The sequence below is a fragment of the Triturus cristatus genome, chromosome 11 (genome assembly GCF_964204655.1).
Source record: "Triturus cristatus chromosome 11, aTriCri1.1, whole genome shotgun sequence".
NCBI classification, from domain to species: Eukaryota; Metazoa; Chordata; class Amphibia; order Caudata; family Salamandridae; genus Triturus; species Triturus cristatus.
In genome coordinates, this window is record NC_140594.1 from 1,139,663,376 (window position 1) to 1,139,683,005 (window position 19,630).

The following is a 19,630-nucleotide window of genomic DNA, read 5'->3' on the forward strand; positions in this document are numbered from 1 at the left end:
CTTTTCATGTTGGTATCTAAACCAAATGCACCATTGAAACTGGTGCAAGATAGTCATTGAACTCGGGGTTGTAATCTTTAGAACCGAGAGCAACCACATCATAGGGCGTTGGTGGTATAGTGGTGAGCATAGCTGCTTCCCAAGCAGTTGACCCGGGTTCGATTCCCGGCCAATGCAGTGCAAATTTTTATATGTTCTCCAAGCAGGATTTGTTTTAATGCAACATGTCACAAAACGGAAATATCATGAACAGATTAATCAGACGTTAAATAAAAAAAAAAATGAAATACTTAGGCAGGCATCTCGATCGCCCCATCTGCTACATTCATTGTCCTATTAGATGCTATTTTCCAAAAAGCAGAGTCACCACTCACATGTGCTGGTAATAAATATGTTGCGGGCGGTAGACAATGAAAGGGCTGAACCCCGACCAGACATTCTAACTCTAGCATCTCTATATTAAAAAGCATTTCTAGGCAATATCTAGCATGTGAATAAAAGTAGGCAAGATCCACCGATGAATCTGGCAAAAGTCCCCAACGATTTTGTGCACACTTGTTCTCTCACCTGAATGCAGCGCCACCTTGTAGCCATCGGATGTAACTGCAGCTCACAAAATGTTATATCAGAGAGCAAGTTGAGAGGACTCCAAGAGGCAGATGTCCATGGAAAGAGCCTCTCACGACAGCAGGAAGGTTGGATATTTCAAGATGGCAACATTTCCTGTCCAGGGTCCTCTCACGTCCCGAACGCTCCCAAACGCTCAAAAGCCTCACGCCGGGCAAGCCCTCACCGGGTAGATCTCTGGCTCCCAGTTAAAATCAAATCCTGAGCATGCTAGCGCTAGGATCAAAGAGAGAGGAGAGGGTTAGAGAGCTGCTATCTTGGTAAAGGCCTGAAACTGCTAGTTCCCAAGAGGGTCTGCACTTTCAGTTATGACTGACTGTGAGACGAGAAGATGAAGATTTTCTGCACCCAGCATACATTGCAGCATGCTTAGGCAAATGAGGAGCGAGACCCACCAATCCCTCGCCACTTCGCTGAAAGCTCCTCCTCTGCATAAAGAGAACACTTTTACAAGGGAGCAGAGTGGCGCAGCGGAAGCGTGCTGGGCCCATAACCCAGAGGTCGATGGATCGAAACCATCCTCTGCTATAATATTTCTTGTTTTTTCTTCTGAGAACCAATCTGTCATTTCCACGCTACCAGCAAGGAAAAGCGCAGGCTTGTGCTAGCTATGTGAGAAAAGACTTCTCAACTATCTGTCTCTGCTGAAATACAAGAGAGTGATCGCCAAAGGATCAACCCCATACTTTGAAAGTAAAGATACCCAATTATAAGCATAAATGACTGGTGGGACCGTCACACGTTTTTCTGGGCATGCTTTGAATGTCATTCTTGCCTTTTCGTTCTGCTCTTATCATTCTCCTGGGCATTTCATGGAAGGCACTCTCTTTCTCTTCGCTGCTTTGCTTCCAATGCTGCCTAAATATGTTCATTTCCACTATTTGTACTACTGCTTTCCATTTCTTCTCTTCTGCACAGATTTGGCCTTGGTTCCAATCCCCAGTTCCTTACCCTCTACAAGAAACTTTCTACTGCTTTTCATGTTGGTATCTAAACCAAATGCACCATTGAAACTGGTGCAAGATAGTCATTGAACTCGGGGTTGTAATCTTTAGAACCAAGAGCAACAATATCATAGGGCGTTGGTGGTATAGTGGTGAGCATAGCTGCTTCCCAAGCAGTTGACCCGGGTTCGATTCCCGGCCAATGCAGTGCAAATTTTTATATGTTCTCCAAGCAGGATTTGTTTTAATGCAACATGTCACAAAACGGAAATATCATGAACAGATCAATCAGACGTTAAATTAAAAAAAGAAATGAAATACTTAGGCAGGCATCTCGATCGCCCCATCTGCTAAATTCATTGTCCTATTAGATGCTATTTTCCAAAAAGCAGAGTCACCACTCACATGTGCTGGTAATAAATATGTTGCGGGCGGTAGACAATGAAAGGGCTGAACCCGGACCAGACATTCTAACTCTAGCATCTCTATATTAAAAAGCATTTCTAGGCAATATCTAGCATGTGAATAAAAGTAGGCAAGATCCACCGATGAATCTGGCAAAAGTCCCCAACGATTTTGTGCACACTTGTTCTCTCACCTGAATGCAGCGCCACCTTGTAGCCATCGGATGTAACTGCAGCTCACAAAATGTTATATCAGAGAGCAAGTTGAGAGGACTCCAAGAGGCAGATGTCCATGGAAAGAGCCTCTCACGACAGCAGGAAGGTTGGATATTTCAAGATGGCAACATTTCCTGTCCAATGTCCTCACGTCCCGAACGCTCCCAAACGCTCAAAAGCCTCACACCGGGCAAGCCCTCACCGGGTAGATCTCTGGCTCCCAGTTAAAATCAAATCCTGAGCATGCTAGCGCTAGGATCAAAGAGAGAGGAGAGGGTTAGAGAGCTGCTATCTTGGTAAAGGCCTGAAACTGCTAGTTCCCAAGAGGGTCTGCACTTTCAGTTATGACTGACTGTGAGACGAGAAGATGAAGATTTTCTGCACCCAGCATACATTGCAGCATGCTTAGGCAAATGAGGAGCGAGACCCACCAATCCCTCGCCACTTCGCTGAAAGCTCCTCCTCTGCATAAAGAGAACACTTTTACAAGGGAGCAGAGTGGCGCAGCGGAAGCGTGCTGGGCCCATAACCCAGAGGTCGATGGATCGAAACCATCCTCTGCTATAATATTTCTTGTTTTTTCTTCTGAGAACCAATCTGTCATTTCCACGCTACCAGCAAGGAAAAGCGCAGGCTTGTGCTAGCTATGTGAGAAAAGACTTCTCAACTATCTGTCTCTGCTGAAATACAAGAGAGTGATCGCCAAAGGATCAACCCCATACTTTGAAAGTAAAGATACCCAGTTATAAGCATAAATGACTGGTGGGACCGTCACACGTTTTTCTGGGCATGCTTTGAATGTCATTCTTGCCTTTTCGTTCTGCTCTTATCATTCTCCTGGGCATTTCATGGAAGGCACTCTCTTTCTCTTCGCTGCTTTGCTTCCAATGCTGCCTAAATATGTTCATTTCCACTATTTGTACTACTGCTTTCCATTTCTTCTCTTCTGCACAGATTTGGCCTTGGTTTCAATCCCCAGTTCCTTACCCTCTACAAGAAACTTTCTACTGCTTTTCATGTTGGTATCTAAACCAAATGCACCATTGAAACTGGTGCAAGATAGTCATTGAACTCGGGGTTGTAATCTTTAGAACCGAGAGCAACCACATCATAGGGCGTTGGTGGTATAGTGGTGAGCATAGCTGCTTCCCAAGCAGTTGACCCGGGTTCGATTCCCGGCCAATGCAGTGCAAATTTTTATATGTTCTCCAAGCAGGATTTGTTTTAATGCAACATGTCACAAAACGGAAATATCATGAACAGATTAATCAGACGTTAAATTAAAAAAAAAATGAAATACTTAGGCAGGCATCTCGATCGCCCCATCTGCTACATTCATTGTACTATTAGATGCTATTTTCCAAAAAGCAGAGTCACCACTCACATGTGCTGGTAATAAATATGTTGCGGGCGGTAGACAATGAAAGGGCTGAACCCCGACCAGACATTCTAACTCTAGCATCTCTATATTAAAAAGCATTTCTAGGCAATATCTAGCATGTGAATAAAAGTAGGCAAGATCCACCGATGAATCTGGCAAAAGTCCCCAACGATTTTGTGCACACTTGTTCGCTCACCTGAATGCAGCGCCACCTTGTAGCCATCGGATGTAACTGCAGCTCACAAAATGTTATATCAGAGAGCAAGTTGAGAGGACTCCAAGAGGCAGATGTCCATGGAAAGAGCCTCTCACGACAGCAGGAAGGTTGGATATTTCAAGATGGCAACATTTCCTGTCCAACGTCCTCACGTCCCGAACGCTCCCAAACGCTCAAAAGCCTCACACCGGGCAAGCCCTGACCGGGTAGATCTCTGGCTCCCAGTTAAAATCAAATCCTGAGCATGCTAGCGCTAGGATCAAAGAGAGAGGAGAGGGTTAGAGAGCTGCTATCTTGGTAAAGGCCTGAAACTGCTAGTTCCCAAGAGGGTCTGCACTTTCAGTTATGACTGACTGTGAGACGAGAAGATGAAGATTTTCTGCACCCAGCATACATTGCAGCATGCTTAGGCAAATGAGGAGCGAGACCCACCAATCCCTCGCCACTTCGCTGAAAGCTCCTCCTCTGCATAAAGAGAACACTTTTACAAGGGAGCAGAGTGGCGCAGCGGAAGCGTGCTGCGCCCATAACCCAGAGGTCGATGGATCGATACCATCCTCTGCTATAATATTTCTTGTTTTTTCTTCTGAGAACCAATCTGTCATTTCCACGCTACCAGCAAGGAAAAGCGCAGGCTTGTGCTAGCTATGTGAGAAAAGACTTCTCAACTATCTGTCTCTGCTGAAATACAAGCGAGTGATCGCCAAAGGATCAACCCCATACTTTGAAAGTAAAGATACCCAATTATAAGCATAAATGACTGGTGGGACCGTCACACGTTTTTCTGGGCCTGCTTTGAATGTCATTCTTGCCTTTTCGTTCTGCTCTTATCATTCTCCTGGGCATTTCATGGAAGGCACTCTCTTTCTCTTCGCTGCTTTGCTTCCAATGCTGCCTAAATATGTTCATTTCCACTATTTGTACTACTGCTTTCCATTTCTTCTCTTCTGCACAGATTTGGCCTTGGTTCCAATCCCCAGTTCCTTACCCTCTACAAGAAACTTTCTACTGCTTTTCATGTTGGTATCTAAACCAAATGCACCATTGAAACTGGTGCAAGATAGTCATTGAATTCGGGGTTGTAATCTTTAGAACCGAGAGCAACCAAATCATTGGGCGTTGGTGGTATAGTGGTGAGCATAGCTGCATCCCAAGCAGTTGACCCGGGTTCGATTCCCGGCCAATGCAGTGCAAATTTTTATATGTTCTCCAAGCAGGATTTGTTTTAATGCAACATCTCACAAAACGGAAATATCATGAACAGATTAATCAGACGTTAAATAAAAAAAAAAATGAAATACTTAGGCAGGCATCTCGATCGCCCCATCTGCTAAATTCATTGTCCTATTAGATGCTATTTTCCAAAAAGCAGAGTCACCACTCACATGTGCTGGTAATAAATATGTTGCGGGCGGTAGACGATGAAAGGGCTGAACCCCGACCAGACATTCTAACTCTAGCATCTCTATATTAAAAAGCATTTCTAGGCAATATCTAGCATGTGAATAAAAGTAGGCAAGATCCACCGATGAATCTGGCAAAAGTCCCCAACGATTTTGTGCACACTTGTTCTCTCACCTGAATGCAGCGCCACCTTGTAGCCATCGGATGTAACTGCAGCTCACAAAATGTTATATCAGAGAGCAAGTTGAGAGGACTCCAAGAGGCAGATGTCCATGGAAAGAGCCTCTCACGACAGCTGGAAGGTTGGATATTTCAAGATGGCAACATTTCCTGTCCAGCGTCCTCTCACGTCCCGAACGCTCCCAAACGCTCAAAAGCCTCACACCGGGCAAGCCCTCACCGGGTAGATCTCTGGCTCCCAGTTAAAATCAAATCCTGAGCATGCTAGCGCTAGGATCAAAGAGAGAGGAGAGGGTTAGAGAGCTGCTATCTTGGTAAAGGCCTGAAACTGCTAGTTCCCAAGAGGGTCTGCACTTTCAGTTATGACTGACTGTGAGACGAGAAGATGAAGATTTTCTGCACCCAGCATACATTGCAGCATGCTTAGGCAAATGAGGAGCGAGACCCACCAATCCCTCGCCACTTCGCTGAAAGCTCCTCCTCTGCATAAAGAGAACACTTTTACAAGGGAGCAGAGTGGCGCAGCGGAAGCGTGCTGGGCCCATAACCCAGAGGTCGATGGATCGAAACCATCCTCTGCTATAATATTTCTTGTTTTTTCTTCTGAGAACCAATCTGTCATTTCCACGCTACCAGCAAGGAAAAGCGCAGGCTTGTGCTAGCTATGTGAGAAAAGACTTCTCAACTATCTGTCCCTGCTGAAATACAAGAGAGTGATCGCCAAAGGATCAACCCCATACTTTGAAAGTAAAGATACCCAATTATAAGCATAAATGACTGGTGGGACCGTCACACGTTTTTCTGGGCATGCTTTGAATGTCATTCTTGCCTTTTCGTTCTGCTCTTATCATTCTCCTGGGCATTTCATGGAAGGCACTCTCTTTCTCTTCGCTGCTTTGCTTCCAATGCTGCCTAAATATGTTCATTTCCACTATTTGTACTACTGCTTTCCATTTCTTCTCTTCTGCACAGATTTAGCCTTGGTTTCAATCCCCAGTTCCTTACCCTCTACAAGAAACTTTCTACTGCTTTTCATGTTGGTATCTAAACCAAATGCACCATTGAAACTGGTGCAAGATAATCATTGAACTCGGGGTTGTAATCTTTAGAACCGAGAGCAACCACATCATAGGGCGTTGGTGGTATAGTGGTGAGCATAGCTGCTTCCCAAGCAGTTGATCTGGGTTCGATTCCCGGCCAATGCAGTGCAAATTTTTATATGTTCTCCAAGCAGGATTTGTTTTAATGCAACATGTCACAAAACGGAAATATCATGAACAGATTAATCAGACGTTAAATTAAAAAAAAAATGAAATACTTAGGCAGGCATCTCGATCGCCCCATCTGCTACATTCATTGTCCTATTAGATGCTATTTTCCAAAAAGCAGAGTCACCACTCACATGTGCTGGTAATAAATATGTTGCGGGCGGTAGACAATGAAAGGGCTGAACCCCGACCAGACATTCTAACTCTAGCATCTCTATATTAAAAAGCATTTCTAGGCAATATCTAGCATGTGAATAAAAGTAGGCAAGATCCACCGATGAATCTGGCAAAAGTCCCCAACGATTTTGTGCACACTTGTTCTCTCACCTGAATGCAGCGCCACCTTGTAGCCATCGGATGTAACTGCAGCTCACAAAATGTTATATCAGAGAGCAAGTTGAGAGGACTCCAAGAGGCAGATGTCCATGGAAAGAGCCTCTCACGACAGCAGGAAGGTTGGATATTTCAAGATGGCAACATTTCCTGTCCAACGTCCTCACGTCCCGAACGCTCAAAAGCCTCGCCCTCACCGGGTAGATCTCTGGCTCCCAGTTAAAATCAAATCCTGAGCATGCTAGCGCTAGGATCAAAGAGAGAGGAGAGGGTTAGAGAGCTGCTATCTTGGTAAAGGCCTGAAACTGCTAGTTCCCAAGAGGGTCTGCACTTTCAGTTATGACTGACTGTGAGACGAGAAGATGAAGATTTTCTGCACCCAGCATACATTACAGCATGCTTAGGCAAATGAGGAGCGAGACCCACCAATCCCTCGCCACTTCGCTGAAAGCTCCTCCTCTGCATAAAGAGAACACTTTTACAAGGGAGCAGAGTGGCGCAGCGGAAGCGTGCTGGGCCCATAACCCAGAGGTCGATGGATCGAAACCATCCTCTGCTATAATATTTCTTGTTTTTTCTTCTGAGAACCAATTTGTCATTTCCACGCTACCAGCAAGGAAAAGCGCAGGCTTGTGCTAGCTATGTGAGAAAAGACTTCTCAACTATCTGTCTCTGCTGAAATACAAGAGAGTGATCGCCAAAGGATCAACCCCATACTTTGAATGTAAAGATACCCAATTATAAGCATAAATGACTGGTGGGACCGTCACACGTTTTTCTGGGCATGCTTTGAATGTCATTCTTGCCTTTTCGTTCTGCTCTTATCATTCTCCTGGGCATTTCATGGAAGGCACTCTCTTTCTCTTCGCTGCTTTGCTTCCAATGCTGCCTAAATATGTTCATTTCCACTATTTGTACTACTGCTTTCCCTTTCTTCTCTTCTGCACAGATTTGGCCTTGGTTTCAATCCCCAGTTCCTTACCCTCTACAAGAAACTTTCTACTGCTTTTCATGTTGGTATCTAAACCAAATGCACCATTGAAACTGGTGCAAGATAGTCATTGAACTCGGGGTTGTAATCTTTAGAACCGAGAGCAACCACATCATAGGGCGTTGGTGGTATAGTGGTGAGCATAGCTGCTGCCCAAGCAGTTGACCCGGGTTCGATTCCCAGCCAATGCAGTGCAAATTTTTATATGTTCTCCAAGCAGGATTTGTTTTAATGCAACATGTCACAAAACGGAAATATCATGAACAGATTAATCAGACGTTAAATAAAAAAAAAAATGAAATACTTAGGCAGGCATCTCGATCGCCCCATCTGCTAAATTCATTGTCCTATTAGATGCTATTTTCCAAAAAGCAGAGTCACCACTCACATGTGCTGGTAATAAATATGTTGCGGGCGGTAGACAATGAAAGGGCTGAACCCCGACCAGACATTCTAACTCTAGCATCTCTATATTAAAAAGCATTTCTAGGCAATATCTAGCATGTGAATAAAAGTAGGCAAGATCCACCGATGAATCTGGCAAAAGTCCCCAACGATTTTGTGCACACTTGTTCTCTCACCTGAATGCAGCGCCACCTTGTAGCCATCGGATGTAACTGCAGCTCACAAAATGTTATATCAGAGAGCAAGTTGAGAGGACTCCAAGAGGCAGATGTCCATGGAAAGAGCCTCTCACGACAGCTGGAAGGTTGGATATTTCAAGATGGCAACATTTCCTGTCCAACGTCCTCACGTCCCGAACGCTCAAAAGCCTCACACCGGGCAAGCCCTCACCGGGTAGATCTCTGGCTCCCAGTTAAAATCAAATCCTGAGCATGCTAGCGCTAGGATCAAAGTGAGAGGAGAGGGTTAGAGAGCTGCTATCTTGGTAAAGGCCTGAAACTGCTAGTTCCCAAGAGGGTCTGCACTTTCAGTTATGACTGACTGTGAGACGAGAAGATGAAGATTTTCTGCACCCAGCATACATTACAGCATGCTTAGGCAAATGAGGAGCGAGACCCACCAATCCCTCGCCACTTCGCTGAAAGCTCCTCCTCTGCATAAAGAGAACACTTTTACAGGGGAGCAGAGTGGCCCAGCGGAAGCGTGCTGGGCCCATAACCCAGAGGTCGATGGATCGAAACCATCCTCTGCTATAATATTTCTTGTTTTTTCTTCTGAGAACCAATTTGTCATTTCCACGCTACCAGCAAGGAAAAGCGCAGGCTTGTGCTAGCTATGTGAGAAAAGACTTCTCAACTATCTGTCTCTGCTGAAATACAAGAGAGTGATCGCCAAAGGATCAACCCCATACTTTGAATGTAAAGATACCCAATTATAAGCATAAATGACTGGTGGGACCGTCACACGTTTTTCTGGGCATGCTTTGAATGTCATTCTTGCCTTTTCGTTCTGCTCTTATCATTCTCCTGGGCATTTCATGGAAGGCACTCTCTTTCTCTTCGCTGCTTTGCTTCCAAAGCTGCCTAAATATGTTCATTTCCACTATTTGTACTACTGCTTTCCATTTCTTCTCTTCTGCACAGATTTGGCCTTGGTTTCAATCCCCAGTTCCTTACCCTCTACAAGAAACTTTCTACTGCTTTTCATGTTGGTATCTAAACCAAATGCACCATTGAAACTGGTGCAAGATAGTCATTGAACTCGGGGTTGTAATCTTTAGAACCGAGAGCAACCACATCATAGGGCGTTGGTGGTATAGTGGTGAGCATAGCTGCTGCCCAAGCAGTCGACCCGGGTTCGATTCCCAGCCAATGCAGTGCAAATTTTTATATGTTCTCCAAGCAGGATTTGTTTTAATGCAACATGTCACAAAACGGAAATATCATGAACAGATTAAGCAGACGTTAAATTAAAAAAAAAATGAAATACTTAGGCAGGCATCTCGATCGCCCCATCTGCTACATTCATTGTCCTATTAGATGCTATTTTCCAAAAAGCAGAGTCACCACTCACATGTGCTGGTAATAAATATGTTGCGGGCGGTAGACAATGAAAGGGCTGAACCCCGACCAGACATTCTAACTCTAGCATCTCTATATTAAAAAGCATTTCTAGGCAATATCTAGCATGTGAATAAAAGTAGGCAAGATCCACCGATGAATCTGGCAAAAGTCCCCAACGATTTTGTGCACACTTGTTCTCTCACCTGAATGCAGCGCCACCTTGTAGCCATCGGATGTAACTGCAGCTCACAAAATGTTATATCAGAGAGCAAGTTGAGAGGACTCCAAGAGGCAGATGTCCATGGAAAGAGCCTCTCACGACAGCAGGAAGGTTGGATATTTCAAGATGGCAACATTTCCTGTCCAACGTCCTCACGTCCCGAACGCTCCCAAACGCTCAAAAGCCTCACACCAGGCAAGCCCTCACCGGGTAGATCTCTGGCTCCCAGTTAAAATCAAATCCTGAGCATGCTAGCGCTAGGATCAAAGAGAGAGGAGAGGGTTAGAGAGCTGCTATCTTGGTAAAGGCCTGAAACTGCTAGTTCCCAAGAGGGTCTGCACTTTCAGTTATGACTGACTGTGAGACGAGAAGATGAAGATTTTCTGCACCCAGCATACATTGCAGCATGCTTAGGCAAATGAGGAGCGAGACCCACCAATCCCTCGCCACTTCGCTGAAAGCTCCTCCTCTGCATAAAGAGAACACTTTTACAAGGGAGCAGAGTGGCGCAGCGGAAGCGTGCTGGGCCCATAACCCAGAGGTCGATGGATTGAAACCATCCTCTGCTATAATATTTCTTGTTTTTTCTTCTGAGAACCAATCTGTCATTTCCACGCTACCAGCAAGGAAAAGCGCAGGCTTGTGCTAGCTATGTGAGAAAAGACTTCTCAACTATCTGTCTCTGCTGAAATACAAGAGAGTGATCGTCAAAGGATCAACCCCATACTTTGAAAGTAAAGATACCCAATTATAAGCATAAATGACTGGTGGGACCGTCACACGTTTTTCTGGGCATGCTTTGAATGTCATTCTTGCCTTTTCGTTCTGCTCTTATCATTCTCCTGGGCATTTCATGGAAGGCACTCTCTTTCTCTTCGCTGCTTTGCTTCCAATGCTGCCTAAATATGTTCATTTCCATTATTTGTACTACTGCTTTCCATTTCTTCTCTTCTGCACAGATTTGGCCTTGGTTTCAATCCCCAGTTCCTTACCCTCTACAAGAAACTTTCTACTGCTTTTCATGTTGGTATCTAAACCAAATGCACCATTGAAACTGGTGCAAGATAGTCATTGAACTCGGGGTTGTAATCTTTAGAACCGAGAGCAACCACATCATAGGGCGTTGGTGGTATAGTGGTGAGCATAGCTGCTTCCCAAGCAGTTGACCCGGGTTCGATTCCCGGCCAATGCAGTGCAAATTTTTATATGTTCTCCAAGCAGGATTTGTTTTAATGCAACATGTCACAAAACGGAAATATCATCAACAGATTAATCAGACGTTAAATTAAAAAAAAAATGAAATACTTAGGCAGGCATCTCGATCGCCCCATCTGCTACATTCATTGTCCTATTAGATGCTATTTTCCAAAAAGCAGAGTCACCACTCACATGTGCTGGTAATAAATATGTTGCGGGCGGTAGACAATGAAAGGGCTGAACCCCGACCAGACATTCTAACTCTAGCATCTCTATATTAAAAAGCATTTCTAGGCAATATCTAGCATGTGAATAAAAGTAGGCAAGATCCACCGATGAATCTGGCAAAAGTCCCCAACGATTTTGTGCACACTTGTTCTCTCACCTGAATGCAGCGCCACCTTGTAGCCATCGGATGTAACTGCAGCTCACAAAATGTTATATCAGAGAGCAAGTTGAGAGGACTCCAAGAGGCAGATGTCCATGGAAAGAGCCTCTCACGACAGCAGGAAGGTTGGATATTTCAAGATGGCAACATTTCCTGTCCAACGTCCTCAACGCTCCCAAACGCTCAAAAGCCTCACACCGGGCAAGCCCTCACCGGGTAGATCTCTGGCTCCCAGTTAAAATCAAATCCTGAGCATGCTAGCGCTAGGATCAAAGAGAGAGGAGAGGGTTAGAGAGCTGCTATCTTGGTAAAGGCCTGAAACTGCTAGTTCCCAAGAGGGTCTGCACTTTCAGTTATGACTGACTGTGAGACGAGAAGATGAAGATTTTCTGCACCCAGCATACATTGCAGCATGCTTAGGCAAATGAGGAGCGAGACCCACCAATCCCTCGCCACTTCGCTGAAAGCTCCTCCTCTGCATAAAGAGAACACTTTTACAAGGGAGCAGAGTGGCGCAGCGGAAGCGTGCTGCGCCCATAACCCAGAGGTCGATGGATCAAAACCATCCTCTGCTATAATATTTCTTGTTTTTTCTTCTGAGAACCAATCTGTCATTTCCACGCTACCAGCAAGGAAAAGCGCAGGCTTGTGCTAGCTATGTGAGAAAAGACTTCTCAACTATCTGTCTCTGCTGAAATACAAGCGAGTGATCGCCAAAGGATCAACCCCATACTTTGAAAGTAAAGATACCCAATTATACGCATAAATGACTGGTGGGACCGTCACACGTTTTTCTGGGCCTGCTTTGAATGTCATTCTTGCCTTTTCGTTCTGCTCTTATCATTCTCCTGGGCATTTCATGGAAGGCACTCTCTTTCTCTTCGCTGCTTTGCTTCCAATGCTGCCTAAATATGTTCATTTCCACTATTTGTACTACTGCTTTCCATTTCTTCTCTTCTGCACAGATTTGGCCTTGGTTCCAATCCCCAGTTCCTTACCCTCTCGAAAAAACTTTCTACTGCTTTTCATGTTGGTATCTAAACCAAATGCACCATTGAAACTGGTGCAAGATAGTCATTGAAGTCGGGGTTGCAATCTTTAGAACCGAGAGCAACCACATCATAGGGCGTTGGTGGTATAGTGGTGAGCATAGCTGCTTCCCAAGCAGTTGACCCGGGTTCGATTCCTGGCCAATGCAGTGCAAATTTTTATATGTTCTCCAAGCAGGATTTATTTTAATGCAACATGTCACAAAACGGAAATATCATGAACAGATTAATCAGACGTTAAATTAAAAAAAGAAATGAAATACTTAGGCAGGCATCTCGATCGCCCCATCTGCTAAATTCATTGTCCTATTAGATGCTATTTTCCAAAAAGCAGAGTCACCACTCACATGTGCTGGTAATAAATATGTTGCGGGCGGTAGACAATGAAAGGGCCGAACCCCGACCAGACATTCTAACTCTAGCATCTCTATATTAAAAAGCATTTCTAGGCAATATCTAGCATGTGAATAAAAGTAGGCAAGATCCACCGATGAATCTGGCAAAAGTCCCCAACGATTTTGTGCACACTTGTTCTCTCACCTGAATGCAGCGCCACCTTGTAGCCATCGGATGTAACTGCAGCTCACAAAATGTTATATCAGAGAGCAAGTTGAGAGGACTCCAAGAGGCAGATGTCCATGGAAAGAGCCTCTCACGACAGCAGGAAGGTTGGATATTTCAAGATCGCAACATTTCCTGTCCAGCGTCCTCTCACGTCCCGAACGCTCCCAAACGCTCAAAAGCCTCACGCCGGGCAAGCCCTCACCGGGTAGATCTCTGGCTCCCAGTTAAAATCAAATCCTGAGCATGCTAGCGCTAGGATCAAAGAGAGAGGAGAGGGTTAGAGAGCTGCTATCTTGGTAAAGGCCTGAAACTGCTAGTTCCCAAGAGGGTCTGCACTTTCAGTTATGACTGACTGTGAGACGAGAAGATGAAGATTTTCTGCACCCAGCATACATTGCAGCATGCTTAGGCAAATGAGGAGCGAGACCCACCAATCCCTCGCCACTTCGCTGAAAGCTCCTCCTCTGCATAAAGAGAACACTTTTACAAGGGAGCAGAGTGGCGCAGCGGAAGCGTGCTGGGCCCATAACCCAGAGGTCGATGGATCGAAACCATCCTCTGCTATAATATTTCTTGTTTTTTCTTCTGAGAACCAATCTGTCATTTCCACGCTACCAGCAAGGAAAAGCGCAGGCTTGTGCTAGCTATGTGAGAAAAGACTTCTCAACTATCTGTCTCTGCTGAAATACAAGAGAGTGATCGCCAAAGGATCAACCCCATACTTTGAAAGTAAAGATACCCAATTATAAGCATAAATGACTGGTGGGACCGTCACACGTTTTTCTGGGCATGCTTTGAATGTCATTCTTGCCTTTTCGTTCTGCTCTTATCATTCTCCTGGGCATTTCATGGAAGGCACTCTCTTTCTCTTCGCTGCTTTGCTTCCAATGCTGCCTAAATATGTTCATTTCCACTATTTGTACTACTGCTTTCCATTTCTTCTCTTCTGCACAGATTTGGCCTTGGTTTCAATCCCCAGTTCCGTACCCTCTACAAGAAAATTTCTACTGCTTTTCATGTTGGTATCTAAACCAAATGCACCATTGAAACTGGTGCAAGATAGTCATTGAACTCGGGGTTGTAATCTTTAGAACCGAGAGCAACCACATCATAGGGCGTTGGTGGTATAGTGGTGAGCATAGCTGCTTCCCAAGCAGTTGACCCGGGTTCGATTCCCGGCCAATGCAGTGCAAATTTTTATATGTTCTCCAAGCAGGATTTGTTTTAATGCAACATGTCACAAAACGGAAATATCATGAACAGATTAATCAGACGTTAAATTAAAAAAAAAATGAAATACTTAGGCAGGCATCTCGATCGCCCCATCTGCTACATTCATTGTCCTATTAGATGCTATTTTCCAAAAAGCAGAGTCACCACTCACATGTGCTGGTAATAAATATGTTGCGGGCGGTAGACAATGAAAGGGCTGAACCCCGACCAGACATTCTAACTCTAGCATCTCTATATTAAAAAGCATTTCTAGGCAATATCTAGCATGTGAATAAAAGTAGGCAAGATCCACCGATGAATCTGGCAAAAGTCCCCAACGATTTTGTGCACACTTGTTCTCTCACCTGAATGCAGCGCCACCTTGTAGCCATCGGATGTAACTGCAGCTCACAAAATGTTATATCAGAGAGCAAGTTGAGAGGACTCCAAGAGGCAGATGTCCATGGAAAGAGCCTCTCACGACAGCAGGAAGGTTGGATATTTCAAGATGGCAACATTTCCTGTCCAATGTCCTCACGTCCCGAACGCTCCCAAACGCTCAAAAGCCTCACACCGGGCAAGCCCTCACCGGGTAGATCTCTGGCTCCCAGTTAAAATCAAATCCTGAGCATGCTAGCGCTAGGATCAAAGAGAGAGGAGAGGGTTAGAGAGCTGCTATCTTGGTAAAGGCCTGAAACTGCTAGTTCCCAAGAGGGTCTGCACTTTCAGTTATGACTGACTGTGAGACGAGAAGATGAAGATTTTCTGCACCCAGCATACATTGCAGCATGCTTAGGCAAATGAGGAGCGAGACCCACCAATCCCTCGCCACTTCGCTGAAAGCTCCTCCTCTGCATAAAGAGAACACTTTTACAAGGGAGCAGAGTGGCGCAGCGGAAGCGTGCTGGGCCCATAACCCAGAGGTCGATGGATCGAAACCATCCTCTGCTATAATATTTCTTGTTTTTTCTTCTGAGAACCAATCTGTCATTTCCACGCTACCAGCAAGGAAAAGCGCAGGCTTGTGCTAGCTATGTGAGAAAAGACTTCTCAACTATCTGTCTCTGCTGAAATACAAGAGAGTGATCGTCAAAGGATCAACCCCATACTTTGAAAGTAAAGATACCCAATTATAAGCATAAATGACTGGTGGGACCGTCACACGTTTTTCTGGGCATGCTTTGAATGTCATTCTTGCCTTTTCGTTCTGCTCTTATCATTCTCCTGGGCATTTCATGGAAGGCACTCTCTTTCTCTTCGCTGCTTTGCTTCCAATGCTGCCTAAATATGTTCATTTCCACTATTTGTACTACTGCTTTCCATTTCTTCTCTTCTGCACAGATTTGGCCTTGGTTTCAATCCCCAGTTCCTTACCCTCTACAAGAAACTTTCTACTGCTTTCATGATGGTATCTAAACCAAATGCACCATTGAAACTGGTGCAAGATAGTCATTGAACTCGGGGTTGTAATCTTTAGAACCGAGAGCAACCACATCATAGGGCGTTGGTGGTATAGTGGTGAGCATAGCTGCTTCCCAAGCAGTTGACCCGGGTTCGATTCCCGGCCAATGCAGTGCAAATTTTTATATGTTCTCCAAGCAGGATTTGTTTTAATGCAACATGTCACAAAACGGAAATATCATGAACAGATTAATCAGACGTTAAATTAAAAAAAAAATGAAATACTTAGGCAGGCATCTCGATCGCCCCATCTGCTACATTCATTGTCCTATTAGATGCTATTTTCCAAAAAGCAGAGTCACCACTCACATCTGCTGGTAATAAATATGTTGCGGGCGGTAGACAATGAAAGGGCTGAACCCCGACCAGACATTCTAACTCTAGCATCTCTATATTAAAAAGCATTTCTAGGCAATATCTAGCATGTGAATAAAAGTAGGCAAGATCCACCGATGAATCTGGCAAAAGTCCCCAACGATTTTGTGCACACTTGTTCTCTCACCTGAATGCAGCGCCACCTTGTAGCCATCGGATGTAACTGCAGCTCACAAAATGTTATATCAGAGAGCAAGTTGAGAGGATTCCAAGAGGCAGATGTCCATGGAAAGAGCCTCTCACGACAGCAGGAAGGTTGGATATTTCAAGATGGCAACATTTCCTGTCCAATGTCCTCACGTCCCGAACGCTCCCAAACGCTCAAAAGCCTCGCCCTCACCGGGTAGATCTCTGGCTCCCAGTTAAAATCAAATCCTGAGCATGCTAGAGCTAGGATCAAAGAGAGAGGAGAGGGTTAGAGAGCTGCTATCTTGGTAAAGGCCTGAAACTGCTAGTTCCCAAGAGGGTCTGCACTTTCAGTTATGACTGACTGTGAGACGAGAAGATGAAGATTTTCTGCACCCAGCATACATTGCAGCATGCTTAGGCAAATGAGGACCGAGACCCACCAATCCCTCGCCACTTCGCTGAAAGCTCCTCCTCTGCATAAAGAGAACACTTTTACAAGGGAGCAGAGTGGCGCAGCGGAAGCGTGCTGGGCCCATAACGCAGAGGTCGATGGATCGAAACCATCCTCTGCTATAATATTTCTTGTTTTTTCTTCTGAGGACCAATCTGTCATTTCCACGCTACCAGCAAGGAAAAGCGCAGGCTTGTGCTAGCTATGTGAGAAAAGACTTCTCAACTATCTGTCTCTGCTGAAATACAAGAGAGTGATCGCCAAAGGATCAACCCCATACTTTGAAAGTAAAGATACCCAATTATAAGCATAAATGACTGGTGGGACCGTCACACGTTTTTCTGGGCATGCTTTGAATGTCATTCTTGCCTTTTCGTTCTGCTCTTATCATTCTCCTGGGCATTTCATGGAAGGCACTCTCTTTCTCTTCGCTGCTTTGCTTCCAATGCTGCCTAAATATGTTCATTTCCACTATTTGTACTACTGCTTTCCATTTCTTCTCTTCTGCACAGATTTGGCCTTGGTTTCAATCCCCAGTTTCTTACCCTCTACAAGAAACTTTCTACTGCTTTTCATGTTGGTATCTAAACCAAATGCACCATTGAAACTGGTGCAAGATAGTCATTGAACTCGGGGTTGTAATCTTTAGAACCGAGAGCAACCAAATCATAGGGCGTTGGTGGTATAGTGGTGAGCATAGCTGCTTCCCAAGCAGTTGACCCGGGTTCGATTCCCGGCCAATGCAGTGCAAATTTTTATATGTTCTCCAAGCAGGATTTGTTTTAATGCAACATGTCACAAAACGGAAATATCATGAACAGATTAATCAGACGTTAAATAAAAAAAAAAATGAAATACTTAGGCAGGCATCTCGATCGCCCCATCTGCTAAATTCATTGTCCTATTAGATGCTATTTTCCAAAAAGCAGAGTCACCACTCACATGTGCTGGTAATAAATATGTTGCGGGCGGTAGACAATGAAAGGGCTGAACCCCGACCAGACATTCTAACTCTAGCATCTCTATATTAAAAAGCATTTCTAGGCAATATCTAGCATGTGAATAAAAGTAGGCAAGATCCACCGATGAATCTGGCAAAAGTCCCCAACGATTTTGTGCACACTTGTTCTCTCACCTGAATGCAGCGCCACCTTGTAGCCATCGGATGTAACTGCAGCTCACAAAATGTTATATCAGAGAGCAAGTTGAGAGGACTCCAAGAGGCAGATGTCCATGGAAAGAGCCTCTCACGACAGCAGGAAGGTTGGATATTTCAAGATGGCAACATTTCCTGTCCAACGTCCTCACGTCCCGAACGCTCAAAAGCCTCACACCGGGCAAGCCCTCACCGGGTAGATCTCTGGCTCCCAGTTAAAATCAAATCCTGAGCATGCTAGCGCTAGGATCAAAGAGAGAGGAGAGGGTTAGAGAGCTGCTATCTTGGTAAAGGCCTGAAACTGCTAGTTCCCAAGAGGGTCTGCACTTTCAGTTATGACTGACTGTGAGACGAGAAGATGAAGATTTTCTGCACCCAGCATACATTGCAGCATGCTTAGGCAAATGAGGAGCGAGACCCACCAATCCCTCGCCACTTCGCTGAAAGCTCCTCCTCTGCATAAAGAGAACACTTTTACAAGGGAGCAGAGTGGCGCAGCGGAAGCGTGCTGGGCCCATAACCCAGAGGACGATGGATCGAAACCATCCTCTGCTATAATATTTCTTGTTTTTTCTTCTGAGAACCAATTTGTCATTTCCACGCTACCAGCAAGGAAAAGCGCAGGCTTGTGCTAGCTATGTGAGAAAAGACTTCTCAACTATCTGTCTCTGCTGAAATACAAGAGAGTGATCGCCAAAGGATCAACCCCATACTTTGAATGTAAAGATACCCAATTATAAGCATAAATGACTGGTGGGACCGTCACACGTTTTTCTGGGCATGCTTTGAATGTCATTCTTGCCTTTTCGTTCTGCTCTTATCATTCTCCTGGGCATTTCATGGAAGGCACTCTCTTTCTCTTCGCTGCTTTGCTTCCAATGCTGCCTAAATATGTTCATTTCCACTATTTGTACTACTGCTTTCCATTTCTTCTCTTCTGCACAGATTTGGCCTTGGTTTCAATCCCCAGTTCCTTACCCTCTACAAGAAACTTTCTACTGCTTTTCATGTTGGTATCTAAACCAAATGCACCATTGAAACTGGTGCAAGATAGTCATTGAACTCGGGGTTGTAATCTTTAGAACCGAGAGCAACCACATCATAGGGCGTTGGTGGTATAGTGGTGAGCATAGCTGCTGCCCAAGCAGTTGACCCGGGTTCGATTCCCGGCCAATGCAGTGCAAATTTTTATATGTTCTCCAAGCAGGATTTGTTTTAATGCAACATGTCACAAAACGGAAATATCATGAACAGATTAAGCAGACGTTAAATTAAAAAAAAAATGAAATACTTAGGCAGGCATCTCGATCGCCCCATCTGCTACATTCATTGTCCTATTAGATGCTATTTTCCAAAAAGCAGAGTCACCACTCACATGCGCTGGTAATAAATATGTTGCGGGCGGTAGACAATGAAAGGGCTGAACCCCGACCAGACATTCTAACTCTAGCATCTCTATATGAAAAAGCATTTCTAGGCAATATCTAGCATGTGAA

At 44.8% G+C, this 19,630-nt stretch overlaps 8 non-coding genes across 8 annotated transcripts; all 8 read left to right on the forward strand.

Moving 5' to 3' along the window:
* The first annotated feature begins 105 nt into the window (after positions 1–105).
* On the forward strand, positions 106–177 carry TRNAG-CCC (transfer RNA glycine (anticodon CCC)). Its single transcript has one exon. It is a non-coding gene; the product is annotated as a tRNA-Gly (tRNA).
* A 1,529-nt stretch (positions 178–1,706) lies between these two features.
* Positions 1,707–1,778, forward strand: TRNAG-CCC (transfer RNA glycine (anticodon CCC)). The gene has a single exon. It is a non-coding gene; the product is annotated as a tRNA-Gly (tRNA).
* A 1,528-nt stretch (positions 1,779–3,306) lies between these two features.
* On the forward strand, positions 3,307–3,378 carry TRNAG-CCC (transfer RNA glycine (anticodon CCC)). The gene has a single exon. It is a non-coding gene; the product is annotated as a tRNA-Gly (tRNA).
* Positions 3,379–6,506: 3,128 nt separating this feature from the next.
* TRNAG-CCC (transfer RNA glycine (anticodon CCC)) lies at positions 6,507–6,578 on the forward strand. Its single transcript has one exon. It is a non-coding gene; the product is annotated as a tRNA-Gly (tRNA).
* A 4,694-nt stretch (positions 6,579–11,272) lies between these two features.
* On the forward strand, positions 11,273–11,344 carry TRNAG-CCC (transfer RNA glycine (anticodon CCC)). Its single transcript has one exon. It is a non-coding gene; the product is annotated as a tRNA-Gly (tRNA).
* Positions 11,345–14,465: 3,121 nt separating this feature from the next.
* TRNAG-CCC (transfer RNA glycine (anticodon CCC)) lies at positions 14,466–14,537 on the forward strand. Its single transcript has one exon. It is a non-coding gene; the product is annotated as a tRNA-Gly (tRNA).
* A 1,526-nt stretch (positions 14,538–16,063) lies between these two features.
* TRNAG-CCC (transfer RNA glycine (anticodon CCC)) lies at positions 16,064–16,135 on the forward strand. Its single transcript has one exon. It is a non-coding gene; the product is annotated as a tRNA-Gly (tRNA).
* Positions 16,136–17,651: 1,516 nt separating this feature from the next.
* On the forward strand, positions 17,652–17,723 carry TRNAG-CCC (transfer RNA glycine (anticodon CCC)). The gene has a single exon. It is a non-coding gene; the product is annotated as a tRNA-Gly (tRNA).
* The last annotated feature ends 1,907 nt before the right edge of the window (positions 17,724–19,630 follow it).